The following is a 13,007-nucleotide window of genomic DNA, read 5'->3' as shown; positions in this document are numbered from 1 at the left end:
ATGAGGTCATGGGAGAGGGGACCCTGGGGTAGAGGCATGGCCTGGGCACGGGGTCTCCCTGCTCCCTGCTCACATGTGCCCTAATCCTGTTCAGCACTGCTTATTTTGTGTTGCCCTGTGCCAGTAGGGCCCTGGTTGTGCCGTGATTGCTCAGTTCTTTGGCAGTGCCCCGCCCATGTGGCTGGAGAAGAAAGAGCTCTGAAACTTCTCTCAAGAATCGCTCCCTGTTTCTTTGCACGGGCCTCGCTGTCTATGGATGTTTCAGGAGACCCCACCGAAACACGGAAGGACTCTCAAATTATCCCAGCTTTCTCTGCACAGCGAGAGGTTTTAATATTTAGCATTGTTATCCTTTTCCTGTGTGTTTGTTAAAAAAGTAGTTTTTATCTCTTTCACTTTCTTCCCAGGAAAATTCTTTTTTCCCGAAGCTGGTGGGGGAGGGCTGGGTGTAACCTGCCTTCTATCAGAGGATATTTTCCTCCACATTTGTCCAAACCGGCACAGCCTGTCCTTTCCCTGGGTGTCTGTTGCAGATGGAAGCTGCTGGTGCCATTGTCAGCTTGAAGCCCTCTTTTGATGCAAGCAGATGTTGCCAGGTGTGTTCAGCAGCTGTTGCTCAATGCTTATGCCAAGCTATTGTGTTCCTCATGGAACCAAGGAGCCATTGTGACACTGCAGGGGCTGATGGCATCAAGGAGGCAATTGTGACAGTACAGAACCTCCTAGAAACAAGGCTCCATTGTGACACCATGGGGAATCATGGAATCAAGGAGCCCATTGTGACACGGCTGCATGGAACCAATGGTCCATGGTTACACGGCGGATTCAAGAAGAGCACGGTGACACCACGCAACATCCTGGAACCGTACGTCCATTGTGACACAGCGGGGCCTCATGGAAACAAGGGGACCATTGTGGCAAAGCAGGGCCTAATGGAAGCCTGGAGAGCATTGTGACATTGTGGGGAATCATGGAAACATGGAGAGCATTGTGACACTAAGGAAACTCCTGGAACCAAGATGACCACTGGCACATAATGGAACCTCATGGAAGCAAGCATCCATGATGACTTTGGAGGGCCTCAGGGACCACAGGACCCATTGTGACACAGCAGGACCTGGTGGAACCAAGGAGCCTTTGTGATACTCCAGATCCACATGGAAGCCAGGGTGCACTGAGACACAGTGGGGCCTTGTTGGAACCAAAGACACCTCTGCAAAAAGCAGGCTAGCTCATAGAAGCAAGGAGTCCATTGTTACAACGTAAAAGCTATGCAACCAAGGGACCATTGTGACACTGCGGGGCCTCATGGAACCAATTGTCCATGATGACAGTGCGGATCAAAGGAGACCATGGTGACACTGCGGAACCTGATGGAACCAAGGAGCCATTGTGACACAGTGGGGCCTCATGGAATCAAGGAGACCATTGTGACCCAGGTGTTGCATGGGAAGGCAAGGAGCCATTGTGACACTTTGGGCTTCTTCCCTTGAGCTCTGCAGCTGGCTGTCCCAGCCCAGCGCACCATGTGCCACCTGCTCTCCTCAGGGCTCTGCCTGCACACAACCCCAGGAGAAGTTTTCCTGTTTGCAAGGAAAGAATGGAAAAGCCGGAGCAGGTTTCCTAAACAACAAACCCCACTCAGGAGCCACATGCTCAGTACAGGCTGCCTGGAACGATGTCCCCTTTCTACAAGGGTCAGTGTGAGCAGGAATGAATGATCTCTGGGAGCAGAATTCTCGGAGTCTTTCCACTGAATTCTCTGTCCCTGTGTCTTGGGGTGACTTTATCATGTGTATCCCCCTATTGCTGCTCTATGCCCAGAAGTGAACTTTGTGCATTTCTGTGCCTTTCAACTGAGCCTGAGAGGGGGGAGAGGAAAAAAAAGCCAGACAAACTTCTCAGAGCGTTTGTTCAAGGACACACATACACACTCCTCTGCATCCTGCTTGCAGCAAGAGTGGAGGAAGCAACTTTGTTTCTTTTTAGCCAGTTTTCAGCTCCTTTTCTCTGGAGGGAGATGGAGAGTTGAACTTTGTTTTCCTGGGACTTCGGGGGTTTTTTTTCCCTTCTTCTCTTCTTGACTCTTTCAACATCAGAGCACATTGGGAGAATTTTCTCCCGAGGTGGGGGCCCTGAATGTGGGCCCATGAGCCAGCTGCAAGGAGGAGGAGAGAGACTACACCTACGGAAGTGTTGGGGTTCCTCCCCCCTGCCATGCGGTCATGGGAGAGGGGACCCTGGGGTAGAGGCATGGCCTGGGCACGGGGTCTCCCTGCTCCCTGCTCACATGTGCCCTAACCCTGTTCAGCACTGCTTATTTTGTGTTGCCCTGTGTGAGGAGGGCCCTGGTTGTGCCGTGATTGCTCAGTTCTTTGGCAGTGCCCCGCCCATGTGGCTGGAGAAGAAAGAGCTCTGAAACTTCTCTCAAGAATCGCTCCCTGTTTCTTTGCACGGGCCTCGCTGTCTATGGATGTTTCAGGAGACCCCACCGAAACACGGAAGGACTCTCAAATTATCCCAGCTTTCTCTGCACAGCGAGAGGTTTTAATATTTAGCATTGTTATCCTTTTCCTGTGTGTTTGTTAAAAAAGTAATTTTTATCTCTTTCACTTTCTTCCCAGGAAAGTTCTTTTTTCCAAAAACCTGGTGGGGGAGGGCTGGGTGTAACCTGCCTTCTATCAGAGGATATTTTCCTCCACATTTGTCCAAACCGGCACAGCCTGTCCTTTCCCTGGGTGTCTGTTGCAGATGGAAGCTGCTGGTGCCATTGTCAGCTTGAAGCCCTCTTTTGATGCAAGCAGATGTTGCCAGGTGTGTTCAGCAGCTGTTGCTCAATGCTTATGCCAAGCTATTGTGTTCCTCATGGAACCAAGGAGCCATTGTGACACTGCAGGGGCTGATGGCATCAAGGAGGCAATTGTGACAGTACAGAACCTCCTAGAAACAAGGCTCCATTGTGACACCGTGGGGAATCATGGAATCAAGGAGCCCATTGTGACACGGCTGCATGGAACCAATGGTCCATGGTTACACGGCGGATTCAAGAAGAGCACGGTGACACCACGCAACATCATGGAACCGTACGTCCATTGTGACACAGCAAGGCCGCATGGAAACAAGGGGACCATTGTGGCAAAGCAGGGCCTAATGGAAGCCTGGAGAGCATTGTGACATTGTGGGGAATCATGGAAACATGGAGAGCATTGTGACACTAAGGAAACTCCTGGAACCAAGATGACCACTGGCACATAATGGAACCTCATGGAAGCAAGCATCCATGATGACTTTGGAGGGCCTCAGGGACCACAGGACCCATTGTGACACAGCAGGACCTGGTGGAACCAAGGAGCCTTTGTGATACTCCAGATCCACATGGAAGCCAGGGTGCACTGAGACACAGTGGGGCCTTGTTGGAACCAAAGACACCTCTGCAAAAAGCAGGCTAGCTCATAGAAGCAAGGAGTCCATTGTTACAACGTAAAAGCTATGGAACCAAGGGACCATTGTGACACTGCGGGGCCTCATGGAACCAATTGTCCATGATGACAGTGCGGATCAAAGGAGACCATGGTGACACTGCGGAACCTGATGGAACCAAGGAGCCATTGTGACACAGTGGGGCCTCATGGAATCAAGGAGACCATTGTGACCCAGGTGTTGCATGGGAAGGCAAGGAGCCATTGTGACACTTTGGGCTTCTTCCCTTGAGCTCTGCAGCTGGCTGTCCCAGCCCAGCGCACCATGTGCCACCTGCTCTCCTCAGGGCTCTGCCTGCACACAGCCCCAGGAGAAGTTTTCCTGTTTGCAAGGAAAGAATGGAAAAGCCGGAGCAGGTTTCCTAAACAACAAACCCCACTCAGGAGCCACATGCTCAGTACAGGCTGCCTGGAACGATGTCCCCTTTCTACAAGGGTCAGTGTGAGCAGGAATGATCTCTGGGAGCAGAATTCTCGGAGTCTTTCCACTGAATTCTCTGTCCCTGTGTCTTGGGGTGACTTTATCATGTGTATCCCCCTATTGCTGCTCTATGCCCAGAAGTGAACTTTGTGCATTTCTGTGCCTTTCAACTGAGCCTGAGAGGGGGGAGAGGAAAAAAACCGGACAAACTTCTCAGAGCGTTTGTTCAAGGACACACATACACACTCCTCTGCATCCTGCTTGCAGCAAGAGCAGAGGGAAGCAACTTTGTTTCTTTTTAGCCAGTTTTCAGCTCCTTTTCTCTGGGGGGAGATGGAGAGTTGAACTTTGTTTTCCTGGGACTTCGGGGGTTTTTTTTTCCCTTCTTCTCTTCTTGACTCTTTCAACATCAGAGCACATTGGGAGAATTTTCTCCCGAGGTGGGGGCCCTGAATGTGGGCCCATGAGCCAGCTGCAAGGAGGAGGAGAGAGACTACACCTACGGAAGTGTTGGGGTTCCTCCCTCCTGCCATGCGGTCATGGGAGAGGGGACCCTGGGGTAGAGGCATGGCCTGGGCACGGGGTCTCCCTGCTCCCTGCTCACATGTGCCCTAACCCTGTTCAGCACTGCTTATTTTGTGTTGCCCTGTGTGAGGAGGGCCCTGGTTGTGCCGTGATTGCTCAGTTCTTTAGCAGTGCCCCGCCCATGTGGCTGGAGAAGAAAGAGCTCTGAAACTTCTCTCAAGAATCGCTCCCTGTTTCTTTGCACGGGCCTCGCTGTCTATGGATGTTTCAGGAGACCCCACCGAAACACGGAAGGACTCTCAAATTATCCCAGCTTTCTCTGCACAGCGAGAGCTTTTAATATTTAGCATTGTTATCCTTTTCCTGTGTGTTTGTTAAAAAAATAGTTTTTATCTCTTTCACTTTCTTCCCAGGAAAGTTCTTTTTTCCAAAAACCTGGTGGGGGAGGGCTGGGTGTAACCTGCCTTCTATCAGAGGATATTTTCCTCCACATTTGTCCAAACCGGCACAGCCTGTCCTTTCCTGGGTCTCTGTTGCAGATGGAAGCTGCTGGTGCCATTGTCAGCTTGAAGCCCTCTTTTGATGCAAGCAGATGTTGCCAGGTGTGTTCAGCAGCTGTTGCTCAATGCTTATGCCAAGCTCTTGTGTTCCTCATGGAACCAAGGAGCCATTGTGACACTGCAGGGGCTGATGGCATCAAGGAGGCAATTGTGACAGTACAGAACCTCCTAGAAACAAGGCTCCATTGTGACACCGTGGGGAATCATGGAATCAAGGAGCCCATTGTGACACGGCTGCATGGAACCAATGGTCCATGGTTACACGGCGGATTCAAGAAGAGCACGGTGACACCACGCAACATCACGGAACCATAGGTCCATTGTGACACAGCGGGGCCTCATGGAAACAAGGGGACCATTGTGGCAAAGCAGGGCCTAATGGAAGCATGGAGAGCATTGTGACACTAAGGAAACTCCTGGAACCAAGATGACCACTGGCACATAATGGAACCTCATGGAAGCAAGCCTCCACGATGGTTTTGGAGGGCCTCAGGGACCACAGGACCCATTGTGACACAGCAGGACCTGGTGGAACCAAGGAGCCTTTGTGATACTCCACATCCACATGGAAGCCAGGGTGCACTGAGACACAGCGGGGCCTTGTTGGAACCAAAGACACCTCTGCAAAAAGCAGGCTAGCTCATAGAAGCAAGGAGTCCTTTGTTACAACATCAAACCTATGGAAGCAAGGGACCATTGTGACACTGCGGGGCCTCATGGAACCAATTGTCCATGATGACAGTGCGGATCAAAAGAGACCATGGTGGCACTGCGGAACCTGATGGAACCAAGGAGCCATTGTGACACAGTGGGGCCTCATGGAATCAAGGAGACCATTGTGACCCAGGTGTTGCATGGGAAGGCAAGGAGCCATTGTGACACTTTGGGCTTCTTCCCTTGAGCTCTGCAGCTGGCTGTCCCAGCCCAGCGCACCATGTGCCACCTGCTCTCCTCAGGGCTCTGCCTGCACACAGCCCCAGGAGAAGTTTTCCTGTTTGCAAGGAAAGAATGGAAAAGCCGGAGCAGGTTTCCTAAACAACAAACCCCACTCAGGAGCCACATGCTCAGTACAGGCTGCCTGGAACGATGTCCCCTTTCTACAAGGGTCAGTGTGAGCAGGAATGATCTCTGGGAGCAGAATTCTCGGAGTCTTTCCACTGAATTCTCTGTCCCTGTGTCTTGGGGTGACTTTATCATGTGTATCCCCCTATTGCTGCTCTATGCCCAGAAGTGAACTTTGTGCATTTCTGTGCCTTTCAACTGAGCCTGAGAGGGGGGAGAGGAAAAAAAAGCCAGACAAACTTCTCAGAGCGTTTGTTCAAGGACACACATACACACTCCTCTGCATCCTGCTTGCAGCAAGAGCAGAGGAAGCAACTTTGTTTCTTTTTAGCCAGTTTTCAGCTCCTTTTCTCTGGAGGGAGATGGAGAGTTGAACTTTGTTTTCCTGGGACTTCGGGGGTTTTTTTTCCCTTCTTCTCTTCTTGACTCTTTCAACATCAGAGCACATTGGGAGAATTTTCTCCCGAGGTGGGGGCCCTGAATGTGGGCCCATGAGCCAGCTGCAAGGAGGAGGAGAGAGACTACACCTACGGAAGTGTTGGGGTTCCTCCCCCCTGCCATGAGGTCATGGGAGAGGGGACCCTGGGGTAGAGGCATGGCCTGGGCACGGGGTCTCCCTGCTCCCTGCTCACATGTGCCCTAATCCTGTTCAGCACTGCTTATTTTGTGTTGCCCTGTGCCAGGAGGGCCCTGGTTGTGCCGTGATTGCTCAGTTCTTTGGCAGTGCCCCGCCCATGTGGCTGGAGAAGAAAGAGCTCTGAAACTTCTCTCAAGAATCGCTCCCTGTTTCTTTGCACGGGCCTCGCTGTCTATGGATGTTTCAGGAGACCCCACCGAAACACGGAAGGACTCTCAAATTATCCCAGCTTTCTCTGCACAGCGAGAGGTTTTAATATTTAGCATTGTTATCCTTTTCCTGTGTGTTTGTTAAAAAAGTAGTTTTTATCTCTTTCACTTTCTTCCCAGGAAAATTCTTTTTTCCCGAAGCTGGTGGGGGAGGGCTGGGTGTAACCTGCCTTCTATCAGAGGATATTTTCCTCCACATTTGTCCAAACCGGCACAGCCTGTCCTTTCCCTGGGTGTCTGTTGCAGATGGAAGCTGCTGGTGCCATTGTCAGCTTGAAGCCCTCTTTTGATGCAAGCAGATGTTGCCAGGTGTGTTCAGCAGCTGTTGCTCAATGCTTATGCCAAGCTATTGTGTTCCTCATGGAACCAAGGAGCCATTGTGACACTGCAGGGGCTGATGGCATCAAGGAGGCAATTGTGACAGTACAGAACCTCCTAGAAACAAGGCTCCATTGTGACACCATGGGGAATCATGGAATCAAGGAGCCCATTGTGACACGGCTGCATGGAACCAATGGTCCATGGTTACACGGCGGATTCAAGAAGAGCACGGTGACACCACGCAACATCCTGGAACCGTACGTCCATTGTGACACAGCGGGGCCTCATGGAAACAAGGGGACCATTGTGGCAAAGCAGGGCCTAATGGAAGCCTGGAGAGCATTGTGACATTGTGGGGAATCATGGAAACATGGAGAGCATTGTGACACTAAGGAAACTCCTGGAACCAAGATGACCACTGGCACATAATGGAACCTCATGGAAGCAAGCATCCATGATGACTTTGGAGGGCCTCAGGGACCACAGGACCCATTGTGACACAGCAGGACCTGGTGGAACCAAGGAGCCTTTGTGATACTCCAGATCCACATGGAAGCCAGGGTGCACTGAGACACAGTGGGGCCTTGTTGGAACCAAAGACACCTCTGCAAAAAGCAGGCTAGCTCATAGAAGCAAGGAGTCCATTGTTACAACGTAAAAGCTATGCAACCAAGGGACCATTGTGACACTGCGGGGCCTCATGGAACCAATTGTCCATGATGACAGTGCGGATCAAAGGAGACCATGGTGACACTGCGGAACCTGATGGAACCAAGGAGCCATTGTGACACAGTGGGGCCTCATGGAATCAAGGAGACCATTGTGACCCAGGTGTTGCATGGGAAGGCAAGGAGCCATTGTGACACTTTGGGCTTCTTCCCTTGAGCTCTGCAGCTGGCTGTCCCAGCCCAGCGCACCATGTGCCACCTGCTCTCCTCAGGGCTCTGCCTGCACACAGCCCCAGGAGAAGTTTTCCTGTTTGCAAGGAAAGAATGGAAAAGCCGGAGCAGGTTTCCTAAACAACAAACCCCACTCAGGAGCCACATGCTCAGTACAGGCTGCCGGGAACGATGTCCCCTTTCTACAAGGGTCAGTGTGAGCAGGAATGAATGATCTCTGGGAGCAGAATTCTCGGAGTCTTTCCACTGAATTCTCTGTCCCTGTGTCTTGGGGTGACTTTATCATGTGTATCCCCCTATTGCTGCTCTATGCCCAGAAGTGAACTTTGTGCATTTCTGTGCCTTTCAACTGAGCCTGAGAGGGGGGAGAGGAAAAAAAAGCCAGACAAACTTCTCAGAGCGTTTGTTCAAGGACACACATACACACTCCTCTGCATCCTGCTTGCAGCAAGAGTGGAGGAAGCAACTTTGTTTCTTTTTAGCCAGTTTTCAGCTCCTTTTCTCTGGAGGGAGATGGAGAGTTGAACTTTGTTTTCCTGGGACTTCGGGGGTTTTTTTTCCCTTCTTCTCTTCTTGACTCTTTCAACATCAGAGCACATTGGGAGAATTTTCTCCCGAGGTGGGGGCCCTGAATGTGGGCCCATGAGCCAGCTGCAAGGAGGAGGAGAGAGACTACACCTACGGAAGTGTTGGGGTTCCTCCCTCCTGCCATGCGGTCATGGGAGAGGGGACCCTGGGGTAGAGGCATGGCCTGGGCACGGGGTCTCCCTGCTCCCTGCTCACATGTGCCCTAACCCTGTTCAGCACTGCTTATTTTGTGTTGCCCTGTGTGAGGAGGGCCCTGGTTGTGCCGTGATTGCTCAGTTCTTTGGCAGTGCCCCGCCCATGTGGCTGGAGAAGAAAGAGCTCTGAAACTTCTCTCAAGAATCGCTCCCTGTTTCTTTGCACGGGCCTCGCTGTCTATGGATGTTTCAGGAGACCCCACCGAAACACGGAAGGACTCTCAAATTATCCCAGCTTTCTCTGCACAGCGAGAGCTTTTAATATTTAGCATTGTTATCCTTTTCCTGTGTGTTTGTTAAAAAAGTAGTTTTTATCTCTTTCACTTTCTTCCCAGGAAAGTTCTTTTTTCCAAAAACCTGGTCGGGGAGGGCTGGGTGTAACCTGCCTTCTATCAGAGGATATTTTCCTCCACATTTGTCCAAACCGGCACAGCCTGTCCTTTCCTGGGTCTCTGTTGCAGATGGAAGCTGCTGGTGCCATTGTCAGCTTGAAGCCCTCTTTTGATGCAAGCAGATGTTGCCAGGTGTGTTCAGCAGCTGTTGCTCAATGCTTATGCCAAGCTATTGTGTTCCTCATGGAACCAAGGAGCCATTGTGACACTGCAGGGGCTGATGGCATCAAGGAGGCAATTGTGACAGTACAGAACCTCCTAGAAACAAGGCTCCATTGTGACACCGTGGGGAATCATGGAATCAAGGAGCCCATTGTGACACGGCTGCATGGAACCAATGGTCCATGGTTACACGGCGGATTCAAGAAGAGCACGGTGACACCACGCAACATCACGGAACCATAGGTCCATTGTGACACAGCGGGGCCTCATGGAAACAAGGGGACCATTGTGGCAAAGCAGGGCCTAATGGAAGCCTGGAGAGCATTGTGACATTGTGGGGAATCATGGAAACATGGAGAACATTGTGACACTAAGGAAACTCCTGGAACCAAGATGACCACTGGCACATAATGGAACCTCATGGAAGCAAGCATCCATGATGACTTTGGAGGGCCTCAGGGACCACAGGACCCATTGTGACACAGCAGGACCTGGTGGAACCAAGGAGCCTTTGTGATACTCCAGATCCACATGGAAGCCAGGGTGCACTGAGACACAGTGGGGCCTTGTTGGAACCAAAGACACCTCTGCAAAAAGCAGGCTAGCTCATAGAAGCAAGGAGTCCATTGTTACAACGTAAAAGCTATGCAACCAAGGGACCATTGTGACACTGCGGGGCCTCATGGAACCAATTGTCCATGATGACAGTGCGGATCAAAAGAGACCATGGTGACACTGCGGAACCTGATGGAACCAAGGAGCCATTGTGACACAGTGGGGCCTCATGGAATCAAGGAGACCATTGTGACCCAGGTGTTGCATGGGAAGGCAAGGAGCCATTGTGACACTTTGGGCTTCTTCCCTTGAGCTCTGCAGCTGGCTGTCCCAGCCCAGCGCACCATGTGCCACCTGCTCTCCTCAGGGCTCTGCCTGCACACAGCCCCAGGAGAAGTTTTCCTGTTTGCAAGGAAAGAATGGAAAAGCCGGAGCAGGTTTCCTAAACAACAAACCCCACTCAGGAGCCACATGCTCAGTACAGGCTGCCGGGAACGATGTCCCCTTTCTACAAGGGTCAGTGTGAGCAGGAATGAATGATCTCTGGGAGCAGAATTCTCGGAGTCTTTCCACTGAATTCTCTGTCCCTGTGTCTTGGGGTGACTTTATCATGTGTATCCCCCTATTGCTGCTCTATGCCCAGAAGTGAACTTTGTGCATTTCTGTGCCTTTCAACTGAGCCTGAGAGGGGGGAGAGGAAAAAAAAGCCAGACAAACTTCTCAGAGCGTTTGTTCAAGGACACACATACACACTCCTCTGCATCCTGCTTGCAGCAAGAGCAGAGGAAGCAACTTTGTTTCTTTTTAGCCAGTTTTCAGCTCCTTTTCTCTGGAGGGAGATGGAGAGTTGAACTTTGTTTTCCTGGGACTTCGGGGGTTTTTTTTCCCTTCTTCTCTTCTTGACTCTTTAACATCAGAGCACATTGGGAGAATTTTCTCCCGAGGTGGGGGCCCTGAATGTGGGCCCATGAGCCAGCTGCAAGGAGGAGGAGAGAGACTACACCTACGGAAGTGTTGGGGTTCCTCCCTCCTGCCATGCGGTCATGGGAGAGGGGACCCTGGGGTAGAGGCATGGCCTGGGCACGGGGGGTCTCCCTGCTCCCTGCTCACATGTGCCCTAACCCTGTTCAGCACTGCTTATTTTGTGTTGCCCTGTGTGAGGAGGGCCCTGGTTGTGCTGTGATTGCTCAGTTCTTTGGCAGTGCCCCGCCCATGTGGCTGGAGAAGAAAGAGCTCTGAAACTTCTCTCAAGAATCGCTCCCTGTTTCTTTGCACGGGCCTCGCTGTCTATGGATGTTTCAGGAGACCCCACCGAAACACAGAAGGACTCTCAAATTATCCCAGCTTTCTCTGCACAGCGAGAGCTTTTAATATTTAGCATTGTTATCCTTTTCCTGTGTGTTTGTTAAAAAAATAGTTTTTATCTCTTTCACTTTCTTCCCAGGAAAGTTCTTTTTTCCAAAAACCTGGTGGGGGAGGGCTGGGTGTAACCTGCCTTCTATCAGAGGATATTTTCCTCCACATTTGTCCAAACCGGCACAGCCTGTCCTTTCCCTGGGTGTCTGTTGCAGATGGAAGCTGCTGGTGCCATTGTCAGCTTGAAGCCCTCTTTTGATGCAAGCAGATGTTGCCAGGTGTGTTCAGCAGCTGTTGCTCAATGCTTATGCCAAGCTATTGTGTTCCTCATGGAACCAAGGAGCCATTGTGACACTGCAGGGGCTGATGGCATCAAGGAGGCAATTGTGACAGTACAGAACCTCCTAGAAACAAGGCTCCATTGTGACACCATGGGGAATCATGGAATCAAGGAGCCCATTGTGACACGGCTGCATGGAACCAATGGTCCATGGTTACACGGCGGATTCAAGAAGAGCACGGTGACACCACGCAACATCACGGAACCATAGGTCCATTGTGACACAGCGGGGCCTCATGGAAACAAGGGGACCATTGTGGCAAAGCAGGGCCTAATGGAAGCATGGAGAGCATTGTGACACTAAGGAAACTCCTGGAACCAAGATGACCACTGGCACATAATGGAACCTCATGGAAGCAAGCCTCCACGATGGTTTTGGAGGGCCTCAGGGACCACAGGACCCATTGTGACACAGCAGGACCTGGTGGAACCAAGGAGCCTTTGTGATACTCCACATCCACATGGAAGCCAGGGTGCACTGAGACACAGCGGGGCCTTGTTGGAACCAAAGACACCTCTGCAAAAAGCAGGCTAGCTCATAGAAGCAAGGAGTCCTTTGTTACAACATCAAACCTATGGAAGCAAGGGACCATTGTGACACTGCGGGGCCTCATGGAACCAATTGTCCATGATGACAGTGCGGATCAAAAGAGACCATGGTGACACTGCGGAACCTGATGGAACCAAGGAGCCATTGTGACACAGTGGGGCCTCATGGAATCAAGGAGACCATTGTGACCCAGGTGTTGCATGGGAAGGCAAGGAGCCATTGTGACACTTTGGGCTTCTTCCCTTGAGCTCTGCAGCTGGCTGTCCCAGCCCAGCGCACCATGTGCCACCTGCTCTCCTCAGGGCTCTGCCTGCACACAGCCCCAGGAGAAGTTTTCCTGTTTGCAAGGAAAGAATGGAAAAGCCGGAGCAGGTTTCCTAAACAACAAACCCCACTCAGGAGCCACATGCTCAGTACAGGCTGCCGGGAACGATGTCCCCTTTCTACAAGGGTCAGTGTGAGCAGGAATGAATGATCTCTGGGAGCAGAATTCTCGGAGTCTTTCCACTGAATTCTCTGTCCCTGTGTCTTGGGGTGACTTTATCATGTGTATCCCCCTATTGCTGCTCTATGCCCAGAAGTGAACTTTGTGCATTTCTGTGCCTTTCAACTGAGCCTGAGAGGGGGGAGAGGAAAAAAAAGCCAGACAAACTTCTCAGAGCGTTTGTTCAAGGACACACATACACACTCCTCTGCATCCTGCTTGCAGCAAGAGTGGAGGAAGCAACTTTGTTTCTTTTTAGCCAGTTTTCAGCTC

This window comes from Aphelocoma coerulescens, unplaced genomic scaffold (genome assembly GCF_041296385.1).
Source record: "Aphelocoma coerulescens isolate FSJ_1873_10779 unplaced genomic scaffold, UR_Acoe_1.0 HiC_scaffold_59, whole genome shotgun sequence".
NCBI lineage: Eukaryota > Metazoa > Chordata > Aves > Passeriformes > Corvidae > Aphelocoma > Aphelocoma coerulescens.
This window is presented reverse-complemented; position numbering follows the sequence as displayed.